The sequence below is a fragment of the Capsicum annuum genome, chromosome 12 (assembly GCF_002878395.1).
Source record: "Capsicum annuum cultivar UCD-10X-F1 chromosome 12, UCD10Xv1.1, whole genome shotgun sequence".
Lineage (NCBI taxonomy): Eukaryota > Viridiplantae > Streptophyta > Magnoliopsida > Solanales > Solanaceae > Capsicum > Capsicum annuum.
This window is the reverse complement of record NC_061122.1, coordinates 229,974,765-229,991,027: the sequence shown is the minus strand read 5'-3', so window position 1 is coordinate 229,991,027 and position 16,263 is coordinate 229,974,765. Positions and strand designations below refer to the sequence as shown.

At 36.5% G+C, this 16,263-nt stretch overlaps 1 long non-coding RNA gene across 1 annotated transcript; it reads left to right on the top strand.

The window, feature by feature from the left end:
- Nucleotides 1-2,903: 2,903 nt before the first annotated feature.
- Nucleotides 2,904-11,524, top strand: LOC124889478. Its single transcript, XR_007048496.1, has 2 exons — nt 2,904-3,722; nt 11,133-11,524. It is a non-coding gene; the product is annotated as an uncharacterized LOC124889478 (long non-coding RNA).
- The last annotated feature ends 4,739 nt before the right edge of the window (nt 11,525-16,263 follow it).

Here is a 16,263-nt window from a genome sequence, read left to right as displayed (position 1 = left end):
CCAGAAATATTTTTTAATTGTTTGTATATCGTTGGTCAAAATATTTTTTTAAAGGAAATCAGTTCATTAAAGGTGAGAAAAAATAACTTCCCTAGTAAAAGTACGAAAAATAAGTTTTATAAATGGTATTTCATGTTCATTATCTCCCCTCATGCCCCATCACCCACCCTTTGATCGTCTCACTCTACAGTCTTAGTACCTCATGGTCCATCCCACCTCCATATTGTTTAGCTAGATTATATATAAATGATTTTGGGACAATATATTTTCTATGCTTATATACTTGTCAAACACCAAAAAATAAATAAGAAATTCACCTTATTTTTCAAAAAATTACTATACGAAACACACTTAGTAAATATAAGCGATGGAAATAAAGAGTGAGAAATAGAAGAAACGAAAAAGGCAAACAACATACTCTTACATTTGACACATATTTTGCATAGTGATACATGAGATGGAGGCTATATATATAGATGTAAGAGTATATTATAAGTGTGAAAATTATATTAGTAAAAGAGAGAGTTGATACAAAGAAAATATTGAGAAAATGCTCTATTTTATCCTTGAACTATACCCAAAACGGCTGAGACATACCTCAACTTAAAGGGGGTCCTATTACCACCCCTAAACTAATTAAAATTGTAATTTTGACACCCTTAGTGCCTACGTGGCACAACACACTGAAGGGTCCACGTAGGAACACATGTGTGCCACGTATGTGCCACGTAGGCACTAAGGGTGTCAAAATTACACTTTTAATTAGTTCAGGGGGTAATAGGATCCCCATTAAGTTGAGGTGTGTCTCAGCCATTGTGGGTATAGTTCAAGGGTGAAATGAGGTATTTTCTCGAAAATATTCGAAGTCTCCAACTATATTCACTATACAAAAAGAAAGTAACTATGTTAGTGAAAGAAAGAGTTGAGACAAAGAAAATATTTTACGTTTGCAACTATATTCACTATACAAAAGAGAGATTTAATATGTTGAAAGAAGGTGTTTTCGTGGTGAAGCTCTAGACTCTTCAACTAATTCGAAGTTGTTTGAGTTGTACATCGTTGATGGGATGTTGTATCCTGGAGAGGACAAGTCAAGAGATATAGTGCTGGATTAGTATAGATTGTGTCGTAGTGGACTTGACTCTCCTTAAAAAGAGCAAGATATCTGTGCCTCAGTCAAGAAGAAAATTGTTTTATTTTTTTTTATTTTTGTTGAATTTATTATTTCAATTGTAATTTATTATAATTGTGGTATATTATAATACATCACCACCGGGTTTTATAAAATTAGTTTTGATCTTAATTAATCTGATTACTACCTTGATCTGTTATTTTTTTCTTTAATTCGTGTAACTTTTTGTTGTGTTGGAGCGATAAATATTTTTTGATCTCTAATCAAAGGTTTCGTATTTCAATTTTGAATATGAGTTTAATTTCTTTTATTAGAGCGCGATTTTTTTCTAATGTGTTACTTTTAACGTAAATTCAGACTCAATTAATCAATTTCAATACATATACAGGTTGGAAATAAAAAAAAAATTCACACGATTCTAAATTTAATCGATCTCAATGAATCATTTCTTATCTTCTTTTCCGACAGGGAAAGAGAAAGAGGTCTTACGGCGGAAGGGGAGGGAAAAGGCTTGAGTCTACTGTCTACCTATCCCGATAAGACCCCATAAAAGAACGGAAGTTGTTGAGGGGTTTCATATTGTTGAGACAAAAAGACAACACTTTTGTACGTGCATAAATAAGATAAAATTTATGAGTTCAAAACTTAAAGTCGTTTTAAGTATAATGAAATTTAGTAAAATTTGAATTTTCCAAGACTTATTTTGAGAGAAAGGAGAGAAGTAAAATGTTAATTTGTAAGTCCAGATATCTATAGTTGTATAATGTATTGGATTAAATTATATTGATATATAAATACTCTTGACATGGTATGATACTTTTTTTTTTTATAAAATTTACATGATTTTTTTTTTGAAAGGTTTATTGTCGAGGGTAATACCTATCAATATGAGACTTTGTTTGCATGCTCAACAGTCTTTCCTTAAAATTTAGTTTTAAATGATGCATCACCTCATGACGAGCTTATTCGGAAATTAATTGCTTGTCTCTCACATTAACTGAGTATAACAGCCTCCGAAACCTAGTAAATCGGTCTACTAACGGTATAAAAATACTAAGCCTGGATTTCACGACATTACTTATTATCTTCATACTCATCTTATCGAATTATTAACTCTGATATTAATTTTAAATAAAATAATTTTAAAATACTTTTAACATACATAGTGTGATATTATCTATTTTGAATTAAATGCAAATGATTATTAAAGAGCACTATACTTTATCTATATAGCTTCTGTTCTGTAGAACAATCAATGTGAAACCTTATTTACGATTAAAAAATTCTATAAAAACTGTACCCAAATTGATGTTGTAATTACATATTAATTAATGTCATAGATTCAATATTTGCTTCTAACTTTTAGTGAAACAAGAAAATCTAAGAAATCTTAATAGCATATTAAGAAATTATTAATGATCACAATCATCTACCAACTAATTACCTAGTAATATGAGAACAAAACAATTACTTACATAATTAATTTAATTACACGTGATAAACACTAATGACTTGTAAATGTAGACACCTAAATTCGTCCTTCCCCGATATTATTTTTACTCATTTTTACTTTATCCTACCATGTACCTCCAATCCGTGTGATAATCCCTCCATAAAATGACAAAAATAACAATCCCCTAATTAATTTTATCTTATTCTAACAACCTATTCAATCAAAATAAACCACATCACACCCTACCGCTACCCTACATTTACCCCACCTACCCTACCCCACAACCGCATAATTCCATAGGCATATATACAGAGAGAGCAACAAAAAGAGGAGGGGGCCCACGGAGAAGATTGAGGGGATTTTTCAATTCATATCAGCACATTGGGGAGGGGAATTGGTTTTCTTCTCCACGGCTGATTCCAGGAGAATCACTGACCCTCTCCATTTTTTCCATTGAATACAACACACAAAATTCACAGGCAACAATAGGTATAGAGAATTTTTCATTCACTGGGAGGAGGAGACTGCAACAATACTCCTCCCATTTTTCATACTCACACCACACACCCACTTCATCATCAACACCATCTCATGCACGTCACTGGATGCACAAACGGAATGAGTAGAAAAGAGGAGGGTGAAGCGGACTGAAGACGAAGAAAAACACTGAAATGGGTAGAGATTAGGGAGTAGATTGAGAGGGAGATCGGAGACTGGCGAGTCCTCGCCTGAATCTCACCGGCAAAGAGGGTCTAAAAACGGCCAAACTTCTTTTGTTTTCCTTCGATTCCGGATGAAATCCGGCCGGCGACTAGCTGTTCTGGTCATTGTCATCACCGGCGACTCACCGGAGTTTGAATCGTGCTGGTGTTTGGTTTTCTGCTAGATTTTATCAAACTTTTGGAATCATCCATTGCGGGGTTTGTTATCGATATCAGGTTCATCGGGAATTTCCGAGACCAAGTCGAGTCAATATTCGATTTGGGTGTCATATTGCTATTTTTTTTAGTTGGAAATCTGATCGGAGGTCGTTTTTCCATACCGAGTTGGATCTGTTCGTCATTCGAGGTGTTCGGTTCGAGAGTTTTGGAACAGACACTGTTCCTTTAACTATCATCGAAAGTCAGAGTCACTGAGGTCCATTTCTTAACTTTATATTTTATGCTATTGCGGATGTCGATCCGATAGTTTTATTTTATTTGTTTGATGATGTTGTGCTTATATGTTGATGCTTGTGGATTGGATAAACTTGGTTGATGTTCCGATGCTGCATAGCTGAATAGTTAGTCATTGGCATGAAATCGATGTTGATATTGGGGGTGGATAATTACTTTCATAATTGAAATTCATACATAAAAAATGACGGGCGGGGTTGAGGAATCAATTAAAAGGGTAAATTCAGATTAATTACGATTTATTATTGATATGAAACATGATAGACTTATGATATGGATAGGAAATGTAGGTTGGGTAAGCAAAGTTTAAGACTCATTGTTTGGTTGAATATTTGAGATTTTGTTGAATAGTTTAATTTTTTCGCACTAAAGTGTATTCATTTGGCGGGGGAATGCCCCTAGGTATTTGTGTTTATTCGCCGGGGAATGCCCCGAAGTATTTTGTACCCGGAGGACATTCGTGACGAAGGCCCGAGGTGGCGGGTTGGAGTTTAGTTTAGGACTAGTTTAGAATAGAATAGGTTTTACCTTTCCGTATGTTTTTATTTTTGGACTGTATAATTTGGACTGCACATCATTTTGGTTTTAAATTTTGGGTGATTTGTTTGTGTGTTTGAATGTTATGTATTTATGTGGTTTATACATCCTTAATGTCAAAATTAGCCGATACGCTCTACCAAGCGATCGTGGTCGAACCACGGGATCGAGGGGTGCCTAACACCTTCTCCTCGGTCAACAGAATTCCTTAGCCAGAATCTCTGTTCGCAAACCAGTTTCAAGTGTCAAATGGTTTTGAAAAGGATTTTCCAATGGTGACTTGGCACACCGGATTATGCCAAGTGGCGACTCTGATTTTGAATGTAAAAATAATCCTTTTTTCGAAACAAACTTTCAATCTTTTGTCACTTTAATAATAAAAACCCTTTCAAACTTAGAATTATCTTTTTGGAGTCGAAAAAGGGATGTGACAGCTCTGGCAACTCCATTGGGGACCATTTCAAAATTCGAGCTTATTTTTTGGAGTTTTATCAGCTTAGTTTGGCATTATGGGTGTACAGACGTTGTTTGTGTTGTTTTGTGTTATTGTTTTTTTTCATTGTTGAGTGCCTGCGTGCTTTTTGTTTACAGTTTCTATCTATGTGTTACCGCTTTATATCTGGCATCATGTGCATAACCTGAGTCATTCTTTCTGCAACAAGTCCATAGTACACGTTGTGTACACGACCTCTGTTTGAGTCACCCTTATCTTACGAGGAGGAGCCGTCGGCTGGTATGGAGTGGGTGGAAAGCTAAAGCAGCCACTATCAACCATACGTTCCCCCGAATAGCCTTCTTAGTGAACTCCAGCGTAGATCAGCCTTTAGGTCATGTTTATTTGCATCATATTAAGATCTAGCGGGACCTACATGACCCTTTGTAGGAGACTCACCTCTAAAGCATCTTTATGTGCTAAATGTTGCATCTTTAAGGGTAATATGGTCATTTGACGGATTGATTTGGGGGAAAGCATGTGCTAGAATTAAAGAAAGTGTATAGGCAAGGAAAAATTGAAAAAAAAAAAAAAGAACAGGAAAATGAAAGAAAAAGTGAGTTGAAAAGAAAAAAAAGAGTTTCGGAGTTTTTAGAGTTCTTTATGACTTTTGTTTTTCACAATCCAAAAATTCAAAAGGATTTTTTTTTTACCCTTTTGCACTCATTTTTTCAAAAACATCAAAAAAAATTTCCATTTGTTCCTTTACAATGCATTCATATTTTGAAAATTTCAAAAATATTATTTTTAATTGGAGATTTTTATAAAAAAAAAAAATAAAAGTTTTGTACATTTTATATAATGAAAATTTTAAAAAGATTTTTCTTTCATAGTTGTTGGTGTCAGTTTTGTATGATGTGTCTAATTGAAAACCCAAAAAAAGATTTTATTTTCATCGTCCGTCTGTAATCGCGTCTCTCAAGTCAAGTCTTAGTTTGTTTTAATCCTTAATTGTCCAATCTGGATGAACTACGCACCCTTTATTCTCCTTTTTCGGGAGTGAGATACATAGGCAACCTATTTTGGGTTCGGGAATCTCATTTCAAAAATCCAAAAAAAAATATTTTCTTCACTCTTCACGTAGAGTAGGTGTTTCATGTACATCTTTAAAAGAAAACAATAAAAAAAAATATTTTCCTTTAATAGGTTCAAATTTCATTTTCATATGAAATTCAAAATCAAAAATCCAAAAATATTTTTTCGGTAATCATAGATATCATTTTGTACAGAAATCTAAAAAATTCAAAAAGATTTTCTTCACTCTTCACTTAGAGCAGGTGTTTCATATACATCTCTAGAAGAAAACTACAAAAAGATTTTTCTTTAATAGTTTCAAGTTTCATTTTCCTATGAAATTCAAAATAAAAAACCCCTAAAGATTTTTCTTAGGTAATCATAGGTTTCATTTTGTATAGGGATGTTAAGCCTAAAAAATGCCAAAAAAGATTTTCGTCGATTCTTTTGACAATTTGCTATTTTCTTTTCTTCTTAGAGTTTCAAAAAGAAAAAAATAAAGAGTTCAATTGGCCGTTTTGGAACGACTTCATGAACTACGCACACCTGAGTATTCTCTCTCGGGTGTGAGATACGTAGGCTCCCTTCTTGGGTTCGGTGATCTTTTCAAGGAAAAAAAAGGAGAGAGGTCTTGAAAAATATTAAACTCTAATATATTTGTTGCCTCTTGTTCAGTTAGTTTAAGGTGGTTGGTTTGTGGCTTCCTGACTGGTCCTCCATATCACACCAAATTCAAGGAGGGTTTAGTTGTGTCCAACAAGGATATAGAAAGTGGCATCATCTATGAAACAAAGAATCAGGAAATTGAGAGTTTAAAGAAAGAGAATTTGAGACTGAGACAACAAGTGATGGAAATGTATCGAGCTTGGGCCAGTAGGATGCCTCCACCTCTATTCCCCACTTTTGACCCTGCAAATACCTTAAGTCTTCCACCAAAATTGTAAAGTCAGTTTCCGTCTTCTTATCCACAATGGCATGCACCTGTCCCTCAACATCGTCCTCGACCCCCACGAATTTACCAAGGAACCTCTAAATCCAAGTTTCATCCGAGGCCAGAGTTCGCAAAAAAGAGGAAGGAAAAAGATAATTTTACTCCTATTGGGGAGTTCTATGCTAGTTTATTCCAGAGATTGAGACAGAGGGGCATGATTACTCCTCTCCTTGGGTATACACCTGACCTATATTCAAGAAATTTTGATCCTAATATACGATGTGCATATCATTCGGATGTTCAAAGTCATATTACTGACGATTGTCGTACTTTGAAAAGAAAAATAGAAAAGATAATTCAAGATAAATTGATTGTGGTGCAAAACATTGGCCCTTCGACCATCCTACAAAGTTTTTCACCAGCATGCGGTACTGCATAATATGTAGGAGGCAATGAGTTAAGCATGGGGATCCAGAACTTATTTGTTGAAGGAAATGTGTGTGACAGTGGTGAAAGCTCTAGTCATGCTGATATGGAAACCAGTGGCTAATATGTCAGGCTGAGCAATTGAGAAGTCATTGTCTCCCTACTAGGAAGAGGTCTGGTAGTTTGTTTTGTTTTCTTTTCTATTTTTTCGAATTATTTCAGAGTTGTAGTTCAGGATCTATCTTGTTTTGTCCCTTTGTCGTTTATGTTCAAACCTTTTTATCTTTTGTTTCAAATATGTGTTGTTTGTTTGTTTTCTTTATACAGTACATTTTATGTTGATTCTAGTGATATAACATGCCTGCGGAATTTTCAGTCAGATCTTAAAATGCAACTTAATCATGAAGCATTGAATCAGAGAGTTAAAGTTAGGAAAAGAGAGCATATGAGAAAATAGATAGAGTGCTGGGGCATTTGGTGATCAAGTTGAAGCCTTCTTTGAAAATTAAGACAATTATTTTGAGAATCATGAGAATAACTTGGTCAGCATTTGAAAGACATGTCTCAATTAGGTCAAATAGTGGATGTGTGATCCTACATCAAAAGGAATAGAATAATTAGCTCCACGAAAGCATGAGGAATGTACAACAAAGTGGAGTTGTATGCTGGACAAGTGTAGAAAAAGAAATGGCACACATGCTCGGGGCAAGTTAGTGTTGTAAAACATTTTATAAGTGATCTTGATCGTGCACTTTCGCATTCCATGCTGTGTACTAGCATTTTCAAGAATTGATATGACGAAGGCATTTCATTCTGCTATCCAAACATTGTGTCATCTTTGTTTACCCCATTTGGGCCTTAGTGTTATTTTCTTTCATACCCCTCTTTTGGAATCAAGATAGAGTCAACAAAATTCAAAAAATGTGTTGAAAAAGAAAGAAAAGATGAGTGTCAAGAAAAATAAAGTCAGAAAAGTCCCAAAGAGAAAAAGCATCGAAAAAAAAATAGAATCAAGTGAAAGACCAAGCCGCCAGAACTACACATGACCTGATTCTCCTCTCTCGGGGGTGAGATACGTAGGCTTCCTTACTCCAGGCTCGATCCAACTAAATAAACAATTTAGAGTCACCCAGTCAAAAGAAACTGGGGCATGAGTTAATCCTCATTGTTTGAGTTGATTCCAAAAGTTGTAAGTCTTACCCCACTTCAAGTGTCGTTTGGGCCCCATGCCATTCTTTCTTTCTAACCCTATCCAAAAGTCAAGTTACAATCAAAGAAAGACCTTCAGATCAATCTTTGAGGATGTTAAGGCGAAGCATGCAAGAGATATGATGCATTTGGGAACTACTTGTCTTCCTCAGCATAAAGAATCATGAGAGAAATAAAAATGAGAGAGTCTTATTGGTGAAAACCCTCAAGGGCACCGTAAGACTATAGTAAGTTGAGAGAAATAAAAATGAGAGTCTTATTGGTGAAAAACCTCACGGGCACGGTAAGACGATAGTAATTTGAGAGAAATAAAAATGAGAGAGTCTTATCGGTGAAAATCCTCACGGGCACCGTAAGACGACTGGTGAGCTTAGAGTAGTGAAAAGACAGTCTCATTATTGAAAACCCTCACGGACTCCATAGAAAAATGGTGAGCTGAGAGAAAGAAAATAAGAGAGGCTTGTTGTCAAAAATATCCTTCAAGGTGCCACTAGCCGAATGAGGTCTCCGAATGCAATTGGCCCAACAAAGTAACTCAGTTTCAGGGCCCTTAACTCAACAACAATTGGTAAAATGTTTGGATGAAAAGATAAGGCAGCTTAATCCAAATGCATGGCATAATCACTAGAGTTGACTATCATTTTTAGATAATTTTTTGTTTCTTTGTTTCAAACGGGGACATTCATCGTCTTTTCTTTCTTCTCTTTATTTTTGTTTATCTTTGAGTCAGTTATCCAAATAAAAATTGCCATTCTGTTTTCTTTTCTTGTCTTTGATTCAAGTCCGTGTCAAAACAAGTGAGAAAAGATTTCAAAACTAGCTACCAGCTTCATTAATTGCATAAAGCAAGACAAAAGCTAACACATAAAAGAGACATAATTGTGAGCTAAAAAGGATATGTAGAAATTTTGTCAACAGAGAAATCCGGGAACTCATGAAATACCAAGGTTCCAAGGGGTCTATCTGAGAAGCATGGAAAAGCAGAGATGCTGTGTTTATCTCAGTCATTCTTAATAATCTGAGTTTGGTTAATGAAGCAGAAATTCAATGACACAGGCTAATGGTTGGAAGCAAGGTTAAATGTGATGATGGCAAGAGCATTTTCCACGAAAGCCAAAGCCACAAACCAGCCACCATATATTTAAACTCACAACCTTTCTTTGCATGAAATAGGAATACATGTTGAATTCAGATCAAGGATTTCAGAGCATAAACATCAAAGGCCGTAATTTCTCACCTCAACAAATGCATGAGGCAAGGTTGCTGCACAGGTTTGGTAATCAAAACCATGGTAAAACTCATAATTCAAGATCTCTAGAAGACGCACTTCCTTGTTTTGGTAATTCAAGAAGCTTTGGTAAGGAGACTCACTTCATTGTTTTGATAATTCAAACAACATTGGTAAGGAAACACACTTCCTTGATTGGATAATTCGAATTTTTCTTCTTAGGTAATGCACTTCCTAACTCAAGTCTTGATTCCTAGAAAATGTACCTTTTAGTCGAGTCATTCACCTTGACTCCTAGAAGACGTACCTTTTAGTCGAGTCATCCCCTTCGATCCTATAAGATGTACCTTTTAGTCGAGTCATTCCTATTGATTCCTATAAGACGTACCTTTTAGTCGAGTCATTCCCTTTAATTCCTAGAATATGTACCTTTTAGTTGAGTCATTCCTTTTAATTCCTATAAGATGTACGTTTTAGTCAAGTCATTTCCCTGATTCCTAGAAGACTACCTTTTAGTCGGGTCATTCCCCTTGACCCTAGAAGACCTACCTTTTAGTCGAGTTATTCCCCTGATTCCTAGAAGACGTACCTTTTAGTCGAGTCGCTCTCTTTGATTCCTATAAGACGTACCTTTTAGTCTAGTCATTCCCCTTTGATTCCTATAAGACGTACCTTTTAGTCGAGTCATATCCCTTGATTCCTATAAGACATACCTTTTAGTCGAGTCATTTCCTTTGATTCCTATAAGACGTATCATTTAGTTGAGTCATTCCCTTGATTCCTAGAAGACATACCTTTTAGTCGAGTCACTCCCTTTGATTCCTATAAGATGTACCTTTTAGTTGAGTCATCCCCTTCGATTCCTATAAGACGTATCTTTTAGTCGAGTCATTCCCTTTGACCCCTATAAGACGTACCTTTTAGTCGAGTCATTCCCTTTGATTCCTATAAGACGTACCTTTTAGTCGAGTCATCCCCTTTGATTCCTATAAGACGTATCTTTTAGTCGAGTCATTCCCTTTTACCCCTATAAAACGTGCCTTTTGGTCGAGTCGCTCCTTTGATTCTTATAATACGTACCTTTTAGTCGAGTCATCTCCCTTGATTCCTATAAGACATACCTTTTAGTCGAGTCATCACCCTTGATTCCTATTAGACTAACCTTTTAGTCGAGTCATTCCCTTGACTCCTAGAAGACGTACCCTTTAGTCGAGTCATTCCCCTTTGATTTCTATAAGACGTACCTTTTAGTTGAGTCATTCCCTTGACCCCTAGAAGACGTACCTTTTAGTCGAGTCATTCCCCTTTGATTCCTAGAAGACGTACCTTTTAGTTGAGTCACTCCCTTCGATTCCTATAAGACGTACCTTTTAGTTGAGTCATTCCCTTTGATTTCTATAATGATGTGACTTTCACAAAATCCCTTTGATGATAAACTGGGGAAAAATTTAATTCTATTTTTTGGAGCTTTACTTTTCTGGCAAGCGAAATTTCTCTTTATAATAATTTTTGTTTGGGATAATTTTTTTTCCAGTTTTGATGTGATTCCAGGAACCCCGCCTGCAGAACAGGGTAAAGAAATTGAAAGCATAGCAACAAGTTTATGAAATAGCAATTCAGGAGCTCGCCTGGAGACCAGGGTGTAGAAATTGAAAGGCAAGCAACAAGTTAAAGAAATTGAAAGTCAGGAGCCCGCCTGAAGAATAGGGTGATGAAACTCAAGTCAAGAGTCCAACAGAAGCTGCGTAGATAGGATTTTGTAATTTCATTTGTGTTTTAACTTCTAATTTTCATTTCTGATGTAATAACAGAGTCGCGGATCGGAACCTCGATGGAACCTCACTCGACTCTCCAACTCGGTTTGTCATTCTTCCTTCTATTGCTTCCTCGAAAAATGATCGGGACAAAATTCTATCACGTTGTCTACTTCTTTGTGTCACACCCCTTTTTTACCAAAAGATTCGTTTTAAGGTTCGAAAGGGTTTTATTATTCAAGTGACAAAATGATTAAAAGTTATTTCGAAAAAGGATTATTTATAATTTTATTCAGAGTCGCCACTCGGAATAATTCGGTGTACCAAGTCACCTTTGAAAAATCCTTTTCAAAACTATTTTTGACTCTAAAAATAATCTGCGAACAGAGATTCCGACTAAGAAATTCTATTGACCGAGGGGAAGGTGTTAGGCACCCCTCGACCTCGCGGTTCGACCACGATCGCTTGGCGGAGTATATCGGCTATTTGACATTACAAATGTATAAACAACACAAAACACGTAAAACAATCAAACAAACAAACAAAACAAAAATAAATCAAAAGTACAGTGTCCAGTCCAATTTATACAGTCCAAAATAGAAGAATACAAAAATAAATCCTATCTAACCTACACTAATACTAACTACGCTCCCGTGCTTTACCCGATGCCTCGGGCCTTCATCTAGATCATCCTCCGCCAACATGATACGTCGGGGCATTCCCCGGTGAATAAACACAAATGCCTCGGGACATTCTCCGGCCAAATAATACATTTGATCCAAAAGCAATAAAACCAAGCCATTCAACACATGTCAAGCATTCAATATTTCACAATTCTTACATTTGCCTACCCGCTCGGCGATATATCACGTTCAACATCAACAATGAATCAAAATACCATAATATTCACTTTTAGCAAAAAAAATTTATTTCCGCCCCCAACTTCATTTTTACCAATCACACCATCAAAACTACACAAATTAGCCCCTCATATTACCGAAATCACATCATCAAGGACATAATCATAGCATCAACAAAATCAAACAAATCACAATTACCCAGCACAAAATCACCAAATCACGTCATCAAAATAAAGAGAAGAGATGAAGAATTGGACCTGAAATTGAGGCTTTCAAACTATGTTATTCAATTAAAGAGAGTTCGCGCCCGGAAAACTCGAATAGAACCTCAATACGAACCCAATCCAACCTCAATACTCGAACTCATAAATTGAATAAACCCAAAACCAAAACTGATTTCCAAGCAAAACAGAACAAACTGTTCTCTGTTTCGATCGTATTTTGGTCGGATCTCGTCGGAATAGATGGAAAATGGGTTGAGTGTTATTGATTAGAAGACAGCTTTACTGTTCCAGCGAGATTTGAAATCACCGGAGTTTCGATGACCTTGGTAATAATGAAACTAAACACAAATCCGGTGGCAGCACTGTCTTCAGTGATTCACTTCTTTCCCGATCAGTTCGTGTGTATGTGTGTTGGTTTTTGCATCTGTGAGGTGTGTGTGAATGAATATCAGTGTGTATTTGAGAGTGACGGGTGTGATATGGGTGGAGGAGTATAAGTCGCATTTCTCTATGTGTGTGTGTGGCGAAGAAGAAAACCAAAAGATGGAGAGCTCCTTTCTTTTCCCCCTGTCTCCCTCTGTTCCTTTCACTGTGTATGTATTCTCAAGAGTGTGAGAGTGACGATGGATAATTGATGAGTGAAAATCCTGAGGTATTTGTGAGTGGGTGTAATGGATGAGAGTATGGGTGTGTCGATGAAGATCAGTGGAGAAGAATGATTGGTGTGTAGGAGAGAAGAAAGCTCATGTATTGCTCTCTTCTGTGAATGAGGAAGAAGATGATGGTGCCTGTTCTCCCTATATATGTCATATCCTCTCTTCTTTTTTTTTTTTTTTTGGAATTATGTAAGTGTGCCTTGTACGTTGCCCCCTCCCTACTGTAATCTCTATACATATATATATATATATATATATTGTATTCACCATCTTTTCCCTTTGTTACTGTGGACCCCCTCTTTATTGTAGTGTAGTGTAATTATGAAAGAGAAAATGAGGAATCACGTGAAAGGGTGGGGCTAGGCTAGGTAGGGGTGTGAGGTGGGGTAGGGATGGTTGTTAGGATAAGATAAAATTAGTTAGGGGTTGTTATTTTTTGTATTTTTGTGGAGGGATAATCACACGGAGTAAGGGCTCGTGGTAGGTTGAGCTAAAAATGGATAAAATAAAGCTTCGGGAGGGACAAAATTAGGTGTCTACATTTTGTATGAAAACACTCGGTGCTTACATTCAAAGGGAGCATGATGTAGACACCTAATTTTGTCCCTCCCAAAGCTTTATTTTATCCATTTTTAGCTCAACCTACCACGGGCCCTTACTCCGTGTGATTATCCCTCCACAAAAATACAAAAAATAACAACCCATAACTAATTTTATCTTATCCTAACAGCCATCCCTACCCCCACCTCACACCCCACACCCCTACCTAGCCTAGCCCCACCCTTTCACGTGATTCCCCATTTTTCCTTTCATATTTACACTATACTACAATAAAGAAGGGTCCACAGTAACAAAGGGAAAAGAGGGTAAATACAATATATATATATATATATGTGTGTGTGTGTGTGTGTATAGAGAGATTACAGTAGGGAGGGGGCAACGTACAATGTACACTTACATAATTCCAAAAAAAAAAAGGATATGTCATATATAGGGAGAACAGGCACCATCATCTTCTTCCTCATTCACCGAAGAGAGCAATACACGAGCTCTCTTCTCTCCTACACACCAATAATTCATCTCCAGTGATGTTCATCGACACACCCATACTCTCATCCATTACACCCACTCACAGATACCTCAGGATTTTCACTGATCAATTATCCATCGTCACTCTCACACTCTTGAGAATACATACACAGTGAAAGGAATAGAGGGAGACAGGAGGAAAAGGAAGGAGCTCTCCATCTTTTGGTTTTCTTCTTCACCACACACACACACAAAGAAATGCAACTTATACTCCTCCACCCATATCACACCCATCACTCTCAAATACACACTGATATTCATTCACAGACATAAAAACCAAAACACACGCACACGAACTGATCCGAAAAGAAGTGAATCACTAGAGACAGTGTTGCCACCAGATTTGTGTTTAGTTTCGTTATCACCAAGGTCATCAAAACTGTGGTGAGTTCAAATCTCGCCAGAACAGTAAAGCCGTCGTCTAAACAATAACACCCAACCCATTTTGCATCTATTCTGATGAGATCCGACCGAAATACGATCGAAACAGAGAACGTTTTGTTCTATTTTGCTTGGAAATCAGTTTTGGTTTTGGGTTTATTTAATTTGTGAGTTTGAGTATTGAGTTTGGATTGGGTTCGTATTGAGGTTCTATTCAAGTTTTTCGGGCGCGGACTCTCTTTAATTGAATAACATAATTTGAAAGCCTCAATTTTAGGTCCAATTCTTCATATCTTCTCTTTATTTTGATGACGTGATTTGGTGATTTTATGTTGGGTAACTACGATTTGTTTGATTTTGTTGATGTTATGATTATGTCCTTGATAATGTGATTTCGGTAATATGAGGAGCTAATTTGTGTAGTTTTGATGGTGTGATTGATAAAAATGAAATTGGGGGAGGAAATAAAAAAAATTGCTAAAAGTGAATAATATGGTATTTTGATTCATTGTTGATGTTGAACGTGATATATCGCCGATAGGGTAGGCAAGCACTAGGCTCGGGTAGGCATATATAAGAATTGTGAAATATTGAATGCTTGACATGTGTTGAATGGCTTGGTTTTATTGCTTTTGGATCAAATGTATTATTTGGCCGGGAAATGCCCTGAGGCATTTGTGTTTATTCACCGGGGAATGCCCCGACGTATCATGTTGGTGGAGGATGATCGAGATGAAGGCCCGAGGTGTCGGGTAAAGCACGGGAGCGTAGTTAGTATTAGTGTAGGCAACCTATTGTTTGTTCGGGGCTATTATTTGAAAAATCCAAAAATATCTTATTCACTCTTCATTTAAGAGTAGGCTTTTCATATACGTCTTTAAAAGAAAACTACAAAAAGATTTTTCTTTAATAGGTTCAAGTTTCATTTTCACATGAAATTCAAAAACCGAAAACCCAAAAAGATTTTTCTTTGGTAATCATAGGTTTCATTTTGTATAGAGATTTAAACCTAAAAAAAAATGCAAAAAGACTTTCATCAATTCTTTTGACACTTTGTTTCAAGAAAAAGAAAAAAAGTTTAATTTTGCCATTTTGGCAAGACTTCACGAACTACGCACACCTGATTCTCCTCTCTCGAGGGTGAGATACGTAGGCACCCTTCATGGGTTCGGTGACCTTTTTAAAAGAAAAAAAAGAGATTTTGAGAAAGTGTTGAACTCTAACGCATTTGTTATCTCTTGTTCAGTTAGTTTGAGGTGGTTGGTTTGTGGCATTTTGGCTGATCCTCTATATTGCACCAAGTCACAGAGAAAGTTATGGACAACAAGGATACTGAGTTTGTTGTCACTAATCAGATAGGGAGTTCAAAAAATGAGAATTTAAGAGCTAATGAAGAGATTCAAAAATTAAGGCAGCAAATGATAGAAATACATCGAGCTTGGGCTAATGGGTTGCCACCTCCTCCAGTTCCCACTGATAATCTGGAATATCTTTCTAGCTTGCCTCCCGTGTCACATGTACAATTTTCCATTTTTGTTGATATGCCACAACATGCATCAGGATCGACTCAGGGGCAACAATATCCAACCACTTCCAATGTTCATTTCCTTGCTCCCCAATCCGAGACTACTACATACTTGGCTCCACCTGTTGTTTATGCTTTTTCGGTGCCACCATTACCCGAAGCTCCTACTTTTGATG